This window comes from Myotis lucifugus, unplaced genomic scaffold, assembly GCF_000147115.1.
Source record: "Myotis lucifugus unplaced genomic scaffold, Myoluc2.0 scaffold_2, whole genome shotgun sequence".
Lineage (NCBI taxonomy): Eukaryota > Metazoa > Chordata > Mammalia > Chiroptera > Vespertilionidae > Myotis > Myotis lucifugus.
The window spans coordinates 6,074,312-6,092,509 of record NW_005871050.1 but is presented as its reverse complement, the minus strand read 5'-3'; positions in this window follow the sequence as shown (position 1 = coordinate 6,092,509).

Below are 18,198 nucleotides of genomic sequence, written 5' to 3'. Positions count from 1 at the left end.
TAAAAATATTTAACATTATAAGAAAGCTGAAAGTGCAAAGATAAATGACTCCTAACCTCCCCGCTCTAATACAACTGATTTTTTTCATTTTCCTTTTCATTATTGTCCACATACTAGTATGCCATGTCCCTTTGTGAAGTCTTTCCTCACTTCTTCAGCAGGTTTAATGTTCCTTCTGTCCTCCAAAAGCATTTTGTGAATTATAACTTTTGGTTTGTTTGCATGACTTCTATTTAGACTGAACCTTCTTCAGAGCAGGGGACCAGATATTCTCACCTTTGTGTCTATTATACATAGTACTACACCTGGTACATAGTTTTCTCTAACTAATACATATCTGTGCATAGTCATAATCATACTATACAAGTAATTTTGTGATTTGCTTTTGTTACTGAGCATCAAAGTACGCATATTGTTTTTCACACAATATATTTCAATAACGTCCTAATATTCTATTCCATTAATGGACAGTCATTTGCTTAATCATTTTCCTCTTACAAGAAATGGCTTTCAGCCTCACACTATTCAGTTATACTGAATTGAATACCTTCAGATGAAGTGTTTCTTGTGAGTTTTCCCAATGAATGAACTTTCTAACTGAGGGATGAGCATTTTTTTAGTTCTTGATAATATTTTGTTTCTCAAGAAGGTTAAACCTATTTGCATTAACATTGTATACATGTAACATTTTAGCCATAATTCTGTCAGTACTGTATTTTGAAATTATTTTGTAATTGCTTAAAACTATTATCCCATCTTTTGGCTTTTGTTTCTTTCATTTGAATTCAATAAAATTTAATGAACACATTTAATTTGAGTTCTATATGTAATTCATACTTCAAAACCAAGAGGTCTACAGGTGTCCGGATTTGTATGTATACCCTCCATGGACAGGTATAAAAGCAAAATTTAATATTTAGTAAAAAAAAAAAAGGCCCTGAAGAGAGAAGTTGCCATCCTATTACAGACCACACATCACAAGCAAGACCTTCCTGAAGCACATATGAAATGATCCACTTTGGACTAGCTCTGAAATACCTCCTTTAGTCACACTAGTTAGAGCCTCTATATATTTATAGTAAAGAAGAAGGGAATCTAACCATGTCTTCTGTAGTAGGGAACTGTTTTATGGCTTTACTGATATTGTGTGAGCTCTGTCTGCCTTTTCAATAAATTCTTCTGCTACCTTCTTGAAGCCCTTCAATCCACTTTCCATATTTTATATCTAGATATTTGACTAAATAAATACTACTGAGTTTATATTTGAGTGTTATTGCTGATCATCTTCATTCTTTCCTGAATATTTGAGTTTCCCTCTGATATTATTTTCCTTCTGTCTAAAGAACTTATTTCTTATAATGCAGTACTACCGACAATGAGTTTTCCTTTAACTGAAAATGTCTCTGTTTCATCTTCACTCTTTAAAGATTCTATCACTGTTTACAGAATTTGGGGTTGACAATTTTTCTTTTGTCACTTTAAGGATGTTGTTGCACTGTCTTCTGGCCTTCATGGTTTCTGATAAGAAGACCATGGTAAGTTCAATCACTATTCTCCTATATATAGTATTTTGTTTCTCTCTGGCTACCTACAAAATTTACATTTTATCCTTGGCTTTCATTCATTTGATTATGATTTATTAGACATGGTTTTCTTCATATTTATCCTGTTGGGGTTCACCCAATTTTGGAAGTGTTTTTAAAATATATTTTATTGATTTTTTACAGAGAGGAAGGGAAAGGGGTAGAGAGTTAGAAACATTGATGAGAGAAAAACATCCATCAGCTGCCTCCTGCACACCCCCTACTGGGGATGTGCCTGCAACCAAGGTACATGCCCTTGACCGGAATCAAACTTGGGACTCTTCAGTCCACAGGCCGATGCTCTAGTCACTGATCCAAACTGGTCAGGGCTGGAAGTTTTTAATCATTAATTTTTTCTTCTCTCTTTTCTCCTTCTGTGATAGTTACCTATATGTTAGATCTTTTGATATTGTCCCACAGATCTCTGAGGCTCTGCTCATTTTATTTTCTGTTCTTTGTTCGCTATCTTCTTTTTATTGGAGAATTTTTCTTTGCCTCATTGACTACAGTAATCATAGCTCTTTAAAGTAATTGTCTGATAATTCTAAGGTCTGGGTTATAGCTGTGTTGAACTCAATTGTTTGTCTTTTGAGAATGCCTGGGTCATATTTTCCTGTTTTATTTATTTTTGTATGTTGGGTAATTTTGGATTGTACACTGGGTATTATAATTGTTAGGTTGTGGAGACTCTGGATTCTACTATATTCCTCCAAAAAATGTTGACACTCTGTTTTAGCAAGCAATTAACTTGCTTAGCCATGAACTGTAAACTCTGTCTCACCTATGGAGGACATCAGCTCAATAATCAGTTAAATTCTTTTAGCCTTAGCTGTAATGTGATTTGATTCTACCTCAGACATGCATAGTACAAGGGCCCAGGGTCAGCAAGAGACCTTGGCTAAGTCTATGCACAGAATATATGGGATTTCTTGCTCTGCTTTTGTCCTTTCCAGGATTCCTTCAGTATTCTCAAGTGGATGTAGTTTCTCTGGGTTCTTATATCCCTGGTCTTCAAACCAGAAAAATGGCAAGTTTTCTATTGGAATTTTAGCTGTCTTGTGCCATGCTGTAACAGTACTCTGTGCTCAGGCTATAGCTGTAAAAATGGAAACTCACCCCATGCCAGTTTTTTCTGCCCAGTTTTAGCTCCCATACAAAATCTGCCTGTATTTTTTTTCACTCTCCAGAATCTCTAAGTTTTTTATTTTTTAATTTTCCTCAGAGTTTGTAGTTGCTACTTTTGTAGTTGCTAACAGCTTATTGTACCATACTGGAAATGGAAAGAGTTTACTATTTTTGAATTAAAAAAAACATTGGGAGATTTACCCGTTGTTAAAAAATTTATATATATATATATGATATAACATTAAAAACAAAAAGAAGAAAATAAAACTACACATAATCTTATTTCTAAAAGATATATATGCTGTTAACATTTTGGTATATTTCCTTCCAGTTTTTTTCATGTATATACTAGTATATCCAAATGTGCTTATATAAGTATATGTGTATATATACATAAATAAATAACTAAAATAGGAACATACTATAGATATATTATAACCCACTTCTTTCCCCAACCTAATTTAGCAATATATAATAAACACTGAAAAAGAGCTATTCTGGGTTTAAGAATAAAGAGTTGGAAAGCTTACTGAAGGATTGGAAAATGAGAGCTTAGATCTAAAAGGGGATGGTGCTGAGAGGTAGTATCTTTGAGGGTGAAAGTCACAGAAGAGCCTCAAGACACTGTGCTTGGTGGCATTATAGAGTAGAGGGAACAGTGTCTTTTTTCAGCACTAAATACCTGGAAAGGAGCTGAGGATTTATGATACAGCTTGTTTTCTTCTGCTAACTACTGGCTATTAGAGACTCTGATGGGAGGAAGTCCCAGCCCTAGAGTCTGCAGTGGATTAGGCAGGCCACACAAGTAGCTCTGCAGGACTACTACTAAATGCATATGAAAGAGGTGAGGAATGGGAAGCTGAGTTAGTGGAGCATAGCTAATAATTGCTGTAATGATTTGAGTTTTCAGGTATTATCAACTATAATAGGGGATAACTTCCTTCAGATTCAAATTACCTGATGAGAATTCACTCTTTGTTTTTTAGAATCAGTCTCCCTTTGGATAGGTCTGGTCTGAGGTATTCACTACTCTTCCCTATTTATCCATTCCCCCCTCCCAAGTATGCTGACTCTTTGATTAGATCTTTAGATGTGGCTCTTCCACCTAATTTTGTTAGCCACTGACTTCAAACTCAGTATGTTCTCTTTAAAAATTTTTTTATTGATTGATTTTTAGAAAGAAAGGAAGAGAGAGAGAGAGAGAGAGAGAGAGAGAGAGAGAGAGAGAGAGAGATTTGCTGTTCTACTTATTTATGCATTAATTGGCTGATTCTTGTATGTGCCCTGATGGGAATTGAAACCAAAACCTTGGTGTATTGGGATGATGCTCTAACCAACTGAGCTACTCAGCCAGGACAACAAACAGAGATGTTCAGCCAGAACAAGCAGAGAAACTCTTAAAAGTTGAAAAGATGGGCAATGTTCAAGATAATACTTCTGCTAAAGTAAACTTTTTAATGAATTATATAATATACACATAGAACGTGCATTAATCATAAGGGCCAGGTAGATGAATTTTCATAATCTGAACACACCTATGTAGCTATTACCTAGATTAAGAAACAGCATTACCAGCATTGGAAATGCCCGCTCCCAGTAATTTATTCCTCTATAATGGTAGTCACTAACCTGACAACTGAAGATAAGGATTTATTTTGCCTTTTAACTTTATCTGAATGGAATTCTATAGTATATACTCTTTTGTGTCTGGCTTCTTTCACTCAACATTATGTTTGTGAGATTCTTCCATGTAGTTTTTAAAAATAGAAATAGTTATTTTCTTCTCAATGCTGTACAGTATTAGTTCTATTGTTAATGGACATTTGACTTGTTTCCATTTGGGGATTATTATGAACAGTGCTGCACGAATGCTCTTGTCTATGGTTTTTTTGAGAACACAGGTGTAAACATTTAGATTGGGGATATATCTAAGAGAGAAATTCGCTTGTTCATAGGATATCTCTATCAATTATCTATCTATCTATCTATCTATCTATCTATCTATCTATCTATCTACCTACCTACCTACCTACCTATATTTATCCATCTATGATACTTTCAAGTAGTTTTTTATTGTGCTTGTACCAACTTATACTCTGCTTAGCAATGCAATAGAATTCCAGTTGTTCCAATGCTTGGTATTATCTACTTTTTAAAATGTTAGCCATTCTGATAGGTATAGTGACAGTGTTTTTTTTTGGTTGTCCTTCTGTCTATTAGATTCATCCAAACAGAACCACATGCATTTATTTACTCTGAATTAAAAAAATTAGTCCAGCCCTAACCGGTTTGGCTCAGTGGATAGAGCGTTGGCCTGCGGACTGAAGGGTCCCGGGTTCAATTCTGGTAAAGGGCACATGCCCTGTTACAGGCTTGATCCCCAGTAGGGGGTGTGCAGAAGGGAGCCAATCAATGATCCTCTCTCATCATTGATGTTTCTATCTCCTTCGCCCTTCCTCTCTGAAATAAATGATTTTTTTTAAAAAAATGAGTCCAATTAAAGAGTAAGCCTGCCCTCAAGCAGCTCTAAATCCAGTGGGAGACTCACTGAAATGTATACAGAAGATTACAACATATGATATGTGCTATTATAAGTACTGACTTATAGTAGAGGAGAGATAATGTGCTAGGTTAGACCAGAGGAAGGAGTAGTCTGCTCTGTCTATAGTATGGGATGACACAGATTAGAGGGGGCTAGAGGAAGCAAGGAGACTAGTTGGGAGATCATTAAAATAGCACTATTGGGAGGCAAATAAAGAACAAACCCTGAAATCGTCATGCAAATAGAATTGACATAACTAAATGACTATTAAAATATAGAGAGAAGCCCCAGCCAGTGTGGCTCAGTTGGTTGGGCGTTGTCCTGTGCACCTAAAAGGTTGCCAGGTTTGATTCCCAGTCAGTGCACATGCCCAGATATTGCACTTGATCTCCAGTGGGGAGCATGCAAGAGGCAGCTAATCAATGTTTCACTGTCACATCGATGTTTCTCTCTCCCTTCCTCTCTCTAAAAAAGTAATTTGAAATCTTGATAAAATAAAATATTGAGAGAAAGAATGGAATTACCAGATGGTGATACTAAGGAAGTAGAAAGAATAGGTAGGCATCAAATATAAGGTAGAAAATCAGAGAGTTATCAATGGTGACTCCCAGGTTTTAGACCCAGGTGTCTGGGTGGATTCTGTTGTTATCAATTGAGGGAGAGAAAGCAGGTAAAGAAACAGATTGAGAGTGGAGGTGGGAAAGATGTCTTCAATTTGGACATTCTAAGTTTAAAAGACCTGTGGGTTATCTAGTAGGCATTTGGAAATATGGGCCTGGAGCTCATAACAAAATGATGGGAGAGAACTATGGATATTATTTGAAGGATAGTTAGTGTTTGGGAGTTATTTTTTTAAATTATCTTTATTGTTGAAAGTATTACAGATGTCCCCTTTGTTTTTTTTTGGGGGGGGGCGTTATTTGACCAATGAGAATACATGATATCAATAAGGAGGTTATGAGCAAGCTTAGAACAACAAACCCTGGAACCCCACATTTAAAGGGCAAGTAGAAAAAGATGACAACCCCCAAAATTAGATTTAAGCATAATTATAGGTTGTGGAGCAGAGGGGAGAAGCAAGCAGAGAGAGAAAGATTGAAGACATAGGTGGTAGACATGATGAGTTCTGTGGCAAGGACTCAAAAGTGGAGAGAAATTGGCATTAAGACACTGCAGATGAAGAGGAACAACCCTTGCTGACACTGGGAGGAAATGAAAAAAGGATATGTTGGGAAACACATACATATAGGTATGTTTAAAGATAGGAGAGTGAGGTAAAGAGTTCACACTTGATGGTATGTATCTCTGTAAGGACATCTGCAAGGCATCCTCCTAAGAGTGAGGGAGGCTAAGGTGGGGCTGGGTGAAGAGTAGTAAGGCTTATATCAGTCATTGTCGTAAATGGGAGGCATTGGTGATTAGAGGCAAAAATATGTTTGTAGCATGGCTCAGTGATTGAGCATCGACCCATGAACCAGGAGGTCACAGTTTGATTCCTAGTCAGGGCACATCCCCTACTGGGGATGTTCAGGATGTAGCTGATCGATCACTCTCTTTCTTCATTGATATTTCTATCTCTCTCCCTCACCCTTCCTCTCTCTGAAATCAATAAAAAAACATATTAAAAAAACAAACAAGCAAATCCAGCAACTCCCTTAGGGCCAACACCCTAGCAATCCACTTCATGTTGAGCTTCCCTAGCCTTACCATTTTGTTGAAGGGGTGTCGGGAGAAAGTGCCTTTAGGTGGGTAGTAAAGCAGACTGGGGGAATTCTTAATATATTATTAATTGAATGATTGGAATGGGAAATGAAGCCATGTCAGATACCATGTTCTTCAGCTAGGTTTCTCATCAGTAAGGCCCTCTGGTCACTTCTTCCTTCTTATACTTGGAGCTACATTCCCTTACCTTGTATTAGGTCTTGGGATCCAGCCACATCCCTTTTTGTCCATGCTAGTGACAGCAATAATATAGTAGAACTCCCAATTCTCTTAGTTGACACTTGGGGAATTTTTAGCAGTGAAGTTAGAATGAATTCAGTTAGCCTTTGCCTCCACCTTTTATTTGCTTTTTGTGCTGGCTGGAATCCTCACCCAGCCATCAGCACATCCTGTTCTTGTATTTAAAATTAGACAGTGGCAAAGTGAAGGCACCTTACAGACCATAGGTTACACTTGAGAAGCAGAGGCCTGGAAGCATCATCTTTCCAATTAGGTGGGGAAAAAGGGAAAGATTTTGATTCAATGGGACCTCCAATGAAGATCTCATTACAGTGTTAGCAAAATTTTGGATGTTAACCAAAGACTGTCCATCAACTTGCAACTCTAGCAATTATAGCTTCCGCATGGGAATTTTACTCTAGATGAGACTGCATTTCATCCAGGGAGAGCTATGTGGATGGCTCTTATTCATGATGCAGGTGCGTTGGAAGGTTTAAGTAGTTAACATTTGTGAAACACACTGTGCTCTTTCAATGAAATGTGCGTCGAGAATAGTCTTCTATTGTTAACATCTTCTTTTTGAGACACTCCAGGAGTCAAAGTGCTTGTTTTCACACTAGTTTTAGGAAAGAAAGATGTTGGACTATATTTCTGCAAAATGCCCAAGGAGCCAGCGTGAATTGGAAAATGAGTGACAAAGGGAACCATTTGAAGATTCAAAGACCACTCAGCACCAGTTATGCCAAGAAATGCTATGCAAATTAGCACTTTGGCTAATTAAAAAATACTCAAAGGAAGTAGTAAGTGAAAATGACCCATCACATTGATAAATAGTCAATCTGTTTAAGTTGTATTTCCAGTGTTAATCGAGATCTGGGTGACTCAATGCCCTGGTGGCCAAAAAATCAGTTCTGAAAAAAAAGAAGGTACTCAGAGGTCAGGCCATGGTTTTTCACATCTGCACACAGCCCCCACGCCAGCCCTTTAGAACACCAGATGTTTATGCTTCACTTCCTGACCTCCCTTCCAAATGGCAGTTCTTGGAGTCCCACTGAAATAGTTTGCAGGCTGTTTGTTATTTGTGTGGAGTGCTGTGGATTTGATTTTTGCCTGAAATGACTTACTGACAGACTTCTTTCCCAAAATGATGATATTTCACTAGGAAAAGTTTTGAAACAAGGACCATGGACAAGATGTGGACTCCAATGTTCTCTGGAGGCCTAAGACCCTAACAGTGGCTTGGGCAGGTGGGCAGGGGTCGAGATAGAGGTTCCTGTCACCCAAAGAAAATCTTAAGTTTAAGGTAAGGTAAATTTTAGAGTCCCTAGGGAGATGTGAGCCTGAGAGAGTTCTGCCTTCCCCAGTGTGGAAACCATGCCAAAGGTAACTAGAGGAGTAACCCAAAATGTTGAGCCTGGCAACATGAAAGATTGAGTAAACCCATAATTCACTCATTTGCAAAGTGGCTGGAGAAATCTCCCTCTTGTTGGCAGAGCAGTCCCATGTAGGCGATGACATGTCAATAGTGAAGTATCTGTCACTCCCACTGGTGCCAGGCCTTTGGTTGTGGATGCCATAAAGAAGGGACTGCTTAACTTAATGAAACAAACAGACAAAATCACTTGAGAGGCCTGATTCAGTGCTTTCAGCTCTCTGAACAGCCAGCTCTGTCTGTTGTTGAGATGCTAGCATTGCTGTGGAAAATGTAGTTGCTTTTGTATGAGTCACATCCCTTCCCATAAAGCCCTCCTATTTGGGAATTCCCATTATCATGGCACTTTATAGAATCATGTCAAAACAGGACAGAAACTTTTGGCCACCTATTCTGTGCCCATCCTGGTGCTAGGTACCAGAGGAGAACCATTACTTTGTTGTGGGGGAGAAGAGAGACACGCAACACAATTAGAAAATGTAATGACAGAGTATAAACTCAAGCAGTGGATTTTATGTTGGAAGAGGGCTCATATCTCTGTGGAGTCATTGGTGAAGGTTTGGGAAAGAGATGAAGAGGGTAAAAGGCATACCAAGTGGAGGATTACAGCATGAGCAAAGATGCTAAAGCAAAAATGAGCATGGCCAGTGCAGGGTCAATGAAGATCAAGTGAGGGAGGATAATTTTTGGAGAAAAGATGTAAAGTTAGACTCAGGGAAGTTATTCAAAGCCATAATAAGGACTTTGGAATATGATTGCCAGGCAATACAGAGTACCATAGAAAGACAGGGATGTCAAAGAAGATGCCAGTGACTCTGTGTGCAGGAGTTGGAGTTATTGGGCTGAGGATGTTGCAACACTACAGACATTCAATGGTTAGCACTTAGCCTATGCTGGGGCTGGGGAATGGAGAGATAGCACAGGCGAGAGCTTTGGAGCCAGACACACCTGGGTTAAAATACTCCCATTCACCACTTATGAGCTGTGTAAGCTTGAGCAAGAAACCTCGCTTCTTTGAGCCTCAGTTTACTTCTCTGTAAATTGGGGGTAATCCTTTTGCTTGCCTTATGGGAAAGTGACTAGATGAAAGGAAGAGTGTCTATAGCACATAGGCAACCCCACTAAGCAGTAGCTTCTCATGTTTGTACTCATTGGAAGAGACTTTTTGAGAAAGAGCCAACAGGATTTGGTAGCAGGTAGGACTAGAGTTGTGGGAGATGGGGAAGTCACTGATGATTTCCATGGTTCAATATGGTTCAACATGGGAACAATAGTGGCCCAAATACCTGAGCCTGGATGGGACAGTGACAAGTCAAGCTCTATTTTAGTTAGCATTTGTGAAGGCAAGAGGAACTGCCTTCTAGCCATTTTTTCATTTGTATATTCATCTTTGGCTGTGCTCAGGCTCCAAGAGGGCCTTGTTTAGAGAAATACTGCAGCATAGCAGAGAAGGTATATTTTAAAGTGACAGTTCTAAAAATACTGCTCTCTTCTTGCCCTTTCACAGCTGCAGATTCCCAATCTTGATCCTCACAGGGAGAAGTAATAAAATGCATATGTTTATAATAAAAATCATATTTCCCTCTTCCTGTGATGTCTCCCAGTTGTAGGTTCCCATCCGTTTGCTGTTTTACCTATCATTTAACAAATGTATTTTAAGAAAAGTAATCTTTTCCACTGACATGTCCTATAAACGTCACATCCTCAGCTTTGGTTCTCATTGAGGAACAGAGATGCATGTTTTGAATATTTCCAAAAATGCTTTTGACTCCATTCCCAGGCAAGGATTTTTATATCTTTGGTTAGAGAGAATATATACATAAAATGCACTACACAGTGATGTGGGTCCTTTGGGATGGATTATAAGAAAGCAAGATATGAGTCTGAGTTCTGGAAAAATTAGCTATAATTAGCAGCTGAAATCTAGGGCTCAGTTCTTCTGTGGGTCGTCATTGAGGTGTGCTTAGTGCAAGGTATTCTGGGAAGTCAGAGCTTGGTTAGTATAAATGAGTGGAGTGAATTGGACTCTGGGAGATTTTCTCATGAAGGCATTTGAGTGGGACCATGGAATGTAAGACCAAGGTTGGACAGTTGGCCAGCTCAATACTTAGTGAGCAAAGAGCAGAGAAAGAACCCTTCCCTTGGTCTGCAGGTGGAGGTCCAATCTGAGGACATAGAGAGTATCTGGCTTTGTTTGGAGATATCTATCCATGTGCTGGTCTATGGGTTAAATAAAATATGTAAAATGCATTTTGTATGGCACCTGACACATAGTAGGTACTCAAGCTAGTGGTATATGAGGGCTGTTGTCAAGATCCTCATATACAACAGTGCTGGAAATCTTGGCAGGGCTTGGGCTTGGAGCTGATAATAAGAAGGAGACATGGACAAAGTATAGTATCAGGCAGAACACAGACAGAAGAAAATTGAAGGAACCAAGCCAGGGAGAACAAACAGGATAGGGGAGAAAAGTGTAGGAAGAGATGTGATTAGGGGATAGGCAAGTAGTAAGTTCACTCTAGTGTGCTTGGTCATTTCATTGGTTCATTCATTCATAGAACACATATTTATTGAGCGTTTGATATGTTCTTAGCACTGATCTACTAGTAAGTGCTAGGGATACAGCAGTGAACAAAACAGAGAAGGATCCTTCTCCAACAGAATTTATAGACTCATGGTAATAGACAACAAAACAGATTTGCGGGTGAGGCAATAGTGTTGGAGTCTAGAGTTGGCCTACCCAAACCCAAGAATCCACTGAATGGGAACCCAGAAGTTGTTCATCTCAGTCATTCTCAGTTGTGATTTGTCCTAAATAGCAGTAACCAACCCTCACCCAACCTCAAACTTCTTGGCAGGGCTGACTTTAAAACAGACACCTGAACCTAAGGAATATTTGGGGGGACAAATGTAGGTTTCCCTCCCCTACATCCTGTTTGCTGTGGCCATAAATGCTTTTTGCAGAGAAGGAAGCCTAACTTTTCCCATCTGAAGGCCTAAATACACTAGAGGGATAAAATCTAAACTAAATAATAAATGATAATCACTGTGGAGAAAAATAAAGCAGGGAAAAGGGAAAGGGAATCTTGGGGAGAGTATTATAAATTTAAACAGGGAAGTCAGGGAATCATTTAAATAAGAGTACATTTTAGTGGAGAACTGAAGGAAGAAACAGGGCAGGCCATGCAAATCTGAGGTGGGGGAGAAAATTTCAGAAAGAGGGAACAGTAAGAATGTGCATGGCATTTTCAAGGAAAAATATAGCAGTTTTGGGTGGAGTGGAATATATGAGGTGGGTAGCAGTATAACATGGTATAGTGGGAGGCCAGATCATGATTAGGACTTTGGCTTTGACTCTGAATAAAATGGAGAACCATGACTGGGTGCTGAGCAGAGGAGTGACATGATTTGACCTACAATTTAAATGGGTTAGTCTGGCTGCTGTGTTTAAAATATAGGGTGGAGATGGTAGAGGGTATAGAGAGGATAAAGGGTGAAGGTAAAAATAAAATAAAATAAAATTTAAAAATAAATAAATAAATAAAATGTAGTGTAGAAGAATAAAGGTAGAAGCATGGAGGGGGATATTGCCATAATCTGGGCTAGAGATGATGATAATTCAGGCTAAAGTAGTAGAGGTGGAGGAGATGAGAACTGGTTAGATTCTGGATATGGTTTGAAGGTGAACCAAGCAGTATTTGCTGATGGATTGGATCTGGGATTTCAGAGAAAATGAGGAGTTAAGAATAATGCAAAGGTCTTTGATCTATGCAATTGGAAGTACAGAGCTTCATTAAGAGAGACTGAGAAGATTGTGGGTGGGTTTGGGGAAGGAGGTAGACAAAGATCAAAACTTTTGGTTTTGCCATGTTAACTTTAAGCAACTTATATGACATCTAAATGGAAAAGTTAACAAGCAGGTTGAATATATGAGCTTGGAATTAATAGGAGAGGCCTGAGTGGGCCTTTGATGGGCTAAGGGTAGGGGTTCAAACAACTATGGGGAGACAGGGTCCTAGCTAGCTTGAAGCTCTTCTCCTTTACTTCTGTTCTCAGGGCTGGAGCTGGACCTTGGTACAGGATCCATCCTTAATAGGTGAAGCTGATCTTTCTCCTCCCTTTGTTGTTCCTTTGGCCCATCTTGGTCTGTACTCCTCAGGTCCTAGTCTCTATATGCTACTTTGGCTGATCAGAGTTGTCCAACTCTAGGTCCCTCTCACATGTACTTTTCCTTTATGAAGCTCTAGGAGAGAAGGAGCAGGCTGAACTCCAAAGCTGGGTGGAGGATGTTTGTAGTCAACCTAGAGCTCCCTCAGGCTCACTAGCTATTGGCACCACCTTCAGAAATAACTTGTAGAAGTAAAATGCTGGGGATACAGCAATTAGTGTGTTCTTTGAACCTATATGTACAATTATTATCTTTTTTGGAGGTAATATTTCTCATGTTTGCAGAAGGGATTTATTTGCTGTGGTACTGTAACAACATGTAGTAGTCAGGTAAAATAATGTATAAATACAGGAGTCTTTCTTGAACATTTGCCTGTCTTCTTTTCAGAGTCTCCATTTTCTATCATGGTGCTGTGAGGTCCCATTGGGCACTACCTATTCTCAGTCCTAATGCAGAAGGTCACTGGTTTTTCCATATCCAGAAAACTGATACTTACCTCTTATAATTTCCTAGAAGCCCAATTTGGTACCTATGGGTTGGAGAATGAGCTGTTGTTTCCTAGGTGTGTGGCAATATCACAAATGCGCTTGCCATGTGGCTAACAACCAATCACAGAGAAAATCAAGTTGGGGTGCCCTGGTGCACATGGAAAGGCTCTAGTTATTAATCAGAATAAACTCCCTTTTCCCTTGACAACCAGTACTATTCCTTAACCCTGCTCTTATCGAGTGCACATTGTGTTCATGGATACACTTTTAGGAAGCATGGAATTATTTATTTTCTCATCAAGTTTTTCTGACATAATTGCACAGAAACATTATGGAGCTTTGGAGATCTTTTGTTTATGAGTCACAGAAATTAACTTTCTTTTCATAAAAGCTCTTTATAAAAAGAATAAAATAGAGCCAAATGCCTGTTCTTTGAACTTAAGTTGCCTTTCTGTGACTTGCTGAAACCTGAACCTAGATGTCTGTTAGTCTTAGCCTTACTTTACCTTTGAATTTCAATTTTAAGCCTTTGCACCCAAGAGAAGGCCTGAAGCAAATGTCCCAACCTGGACCTGACTAATTTTAGAACTAAATCTTTTCCCTCCCTTATCCCCACTGCCAAGGTGGCCACCAAAGTGACTATGGGGAAACCATAGAACTCCATAACAAAGTGGCCAGAAAGGGTTTTACAAAAGCTCTTAGAGATCCTAGATGCTTTCAACTAATTTTTTGAGGTGCCTAGCTTCACAGAAGTCCTAAGCATGAGTTGAATTTATCTATGAGATAAACCATTGATGTTGCCAGTGAATATTTTATGACCATGTTTAGCTTCAAAAGTAACTAGGGGAAAAATGTGTTCTTGAGATGTTCATCATCACTATAATTTGAGACTTCCTGAACAACCTTTACAAGATCCATTTTCCATATAAAAGGACTAAACTTAAAGCTTGGTTTCATTGTTACTAGGAATAAGAAGGTATCTTCTATCATAGCTAGGACCATAGGAAACTGCTGATCATTGAATGGGTTGGGAGAGATGAAACTTTCATTTGAATTGGAGCTCAGGGTCTGAAGCAGGTGAGTGGAATAGAGTGAAGATACCCAGGGCAATCTACACTAATAAAAGAGAAACATGCAAATTGGTGTCACTCAGCTACGCCCACCAGCCAATCAGATGAGTATGCAAATTAACTCAACAAAGATGGTGGCTAATTTGCATACACAGGCGTGGAGCCGAAGACTGAAGGCTCCAGCCAGAGTGAAGACTGAAGATTGAAGACTGAAGAGGCTTGGCTTCTCTGCTGCGGCTGGACCAAAGGCCTGGGTCCCAGGTGCTGGAGGAAAACCAATGCGGCAGCCAGGGGAAGGAAGGCCTATTGTGCGAATCTTTGTGCAACGGGCTTCTAGTATGTATACATAACGGAGTGGGGCAAAGCCCAGAGAATCCAGATCAGAGTCCATATCAGCCTGGTGGCAAGGGTAAGCAGTGAGACTGAGAGCAGGTGGGCATATGGGAACTTCCCAAAATTGAAAAGGAGAAGGAAGTGGAAAGTAGTTCCCTGGGTAACACAAGGTACCATAAGCAAGAAGATTAGGAATCCGGGCAGGCATTTGGCTCAGCACACACAAGACTCAAATTAGAAGAGAATTATTAGAGACTATAGTCCAAATGTCAGTTTTGTTTAAAAGTTTGTTATATTCCCTGGTATTACAAGAACCAGTCCTGAGATGTGGATAGCCCCAAACAAGCAGGTGCAAGTAGATACGTGGTAAAGTCTGTCCAATAGTGAAACTGAGGGACGAGGAGAGGAGCACATTCTGATTCACTTGGTCTCATGAGCCAAATAGAAAAGTAAACATTTATCTGAGATTAAGATGAATACAGTAACTCTTATTTGTCCAGGCCACCTTAGACCATGGAACAGTCCAGGTCCTGAGTGGTAACCACATGCTAAGCATGTTCACAAAGCACCCACTGGCGATGGTGCTGGCTTATGCATTAATAGACCCAATCCATACTTAGGGAATCCTATATAATAAAAGCCTAATATGCTAAGTGTCTGGCCATCCGGTTGTCCATTCAACTAATCAAAGTGTAATATGCTAATGATATGCTAAGGTCGCTCAACCACTTGCTATGATGTGCCCTGACCACCAAAGGGCAGACAGTTGACCAGTCAACCAGTCACTATGATGTGCACTGACCACTAGGGGCAGACGTTCCGATTGGTAGGTTAGCTTGCTGCTGGGGTTTGGGCGATCAGGATTGAGCGAGATGGCCAGACACACCCTGGAGCCCTCCTGCGGTCCCTCCCTGGCTGGCCAACCTCCCACGTCCCTTTCCAGCCACGATTGTGCACCTGTGGGGTCCCTCGGCCTGGCCTGTGCCCTCTCGCAATCTGGGACCCCTTGGGGGATCTCGGAGAGCCGGTTTCAGCCTGATCCTTCAGGCCAGGCTGAGGAACCCCACTGATACATGAATTTGTGCACTGCGTCTCTAGTATAGCATATAACTCTGAGCTCCACTTAGTCTCATATTTGGATGTCTAACTCTTAGACTTCTCACTGTCTGATGGGTCCTGAGTGGTTCAGATTCCTCTTTGGTAGCCATGGAATTTGGTGTTCTCTGCAATTCAGTTGCCTCACTGTATCTCCTGCCAATGCTTTCTTGTGTGGCTCCTAAGATCATATAAGAGTGGATCTCCCAGATGATTACAAATAGTTCTCAGCCACCTTTTACTGGTTTGGCCTCACAAGCTTGTTTGGGCTTAATGGTAGTTTTAACTATTAAGCGTTGCAGAGCCCTTCTGTCAACAGAACTGAGGACAAGGTTCTCAGCTACTGAACTGGGAGCATTTGAGGGATCCCTGCTGTGTTGGGTGTACTTGAAGTCCTTCAAATTGATGGTCAGCGGGGGTCCCAGAAAAGCCATGGCTTCTGTTTTCTCCTACTACAGATGGAATTCTTGTTTTCTTAATATATACTCTTCATAATTAGGATCACCTTTCTCTCCATTCTTTGTTCAGAAATTCTTAATCCAATTTACCTCGGTACTTGCTCATTAACTCCTAAAATTCTCTTCACCATTACATTAACTACATGTGGGTTAAAGCTAATACTACTTTGTACTATTTTTATTGCCATAAAAAATAACATAAATGTTGCCATTTTTGTCATTTTAAGTGTTAAATTCAGCTACATTCACAATGTACAACTATCACCACTATCATTTCCAAGCTATTTTATCATCCCAAACAGAAACTCTGTACCCACTAAGCAATCATACCCCATCCCCACTCCTTCTAGTCCCTGGTAACCTCTAATCTATTTTCTGTCCCTATGATTTGCCTATTCTAGATAATGTTTTCAAAGTTCATCCAAAGTTGTACCATATATTAGAATTTCATTTCTCTTTAAGGCTGAACAACATTCCATTTTATTTATTTTGTTTATTTATTCACCTTTTGATGAACACTTGTGTTGTTTTCACCTTTGGGCTATTATGAATAATGCTGCTATGAATAGGTGCATACAAATATCTGTTTGAGTCCCTGTTTTTAATTATTTGGGGTATATATCTGGCAATGAAATTGTTGGATTATATGGTAATACTATATTTAACATTTGAGGAACCACCAAACTCTTTTCCACCGAAGCTACATCATTTTACATTCCTACCAGGAATGTATGAGGATTTTGATTCCTCTACATCCTTGAAAACACTTATTTCCCCCCTTTTAAAAATTATAGCCATACTGGCTATGATGTGGTATCTCCTGTGGTTTTGAATTCTATTTCCCTGATAACTCAAGATGTTGAGTATCTTTTCATGTACTTATAAGTCATTTGTTTATATTCTTTGGAGCAATATCTGTGTCAAGTCCTTTGTCTATATTAATAGGGATATTTGTCTTTTTGTTGTTGAGTCATAGGAGTTCCTTATATCCTTCTGTCTTTTAAACCTTTTTCAGATACATGATTTACAAATATCTTCTTTCATTTATGGTTGATGAAGTTCAATTAATCTATTTTTTTGATGCCTGTGATTTTGGTGTCATTTTTAAAGAATCTATTGCTAACTCCAAGATGATGCAGATTTCTTCGATGTTTTTTTCTATCTGTTTAAGTTAATTTTTTGCATATGATATAAGCTAAGGATCTAACTTCAGTCTTTTGCATGTGGATACCCAGTTTTCCCAGTACCATTTGTATTTTTAAATTTTGATTGTTGACACTATTACAGATGTCATCCATTTCCCCTCTTTGTCCCCATCCACCCGGACCCCAGCCTCACTTTCCTCTGGCCATCACCACAGTGTTGTTAGTGTCTATGTGGACTGCACATATGTTCTTTGGCTAATCCCTTCACCTTCTTTCACCCAGCCTCCTCATCCCTCTCTTCCCTGACAGCTGTCAGTCTGTTCCATGCACCCATGCCTCTGTTTCTATTTTGTTTGTCAGTTTATTTTGTTCATTAGATTCCATATATTAGTGAGAACATAGGGCATTTGTCTTTCTCTGACTTAGCATAATAATCCCCAGGTCCATCCATGCTGTAGCAAAGGGTAAGAGCCCCTTTTTTACGGCCTTGTAGTATTCCACTGTATAAATGTAGTATAACTTTTTTTATACACTTATCTACTGATGGGCACTTGTGCTCTTTCCAGATCTTGGCTATTGTGAATAATGCTGCTATGAACATAGGAGTTCTTTCTGATTAATGTTTTAAGATTCTTAGGATATATTCCCAGAAGTGGAATTGCTGGGTAAAAAGGCAGTTCCATTTTTTTAATTTTTTGAGGAAACTTCACACTGTTTTTCACAGTGACTGTACCAATCTGCATTCCCACCAGCAGTGCACCATGGTTCCCTTTTCTCCACATCCTCGCCAGCACTTGCTTGTTGATTTATTGATGATA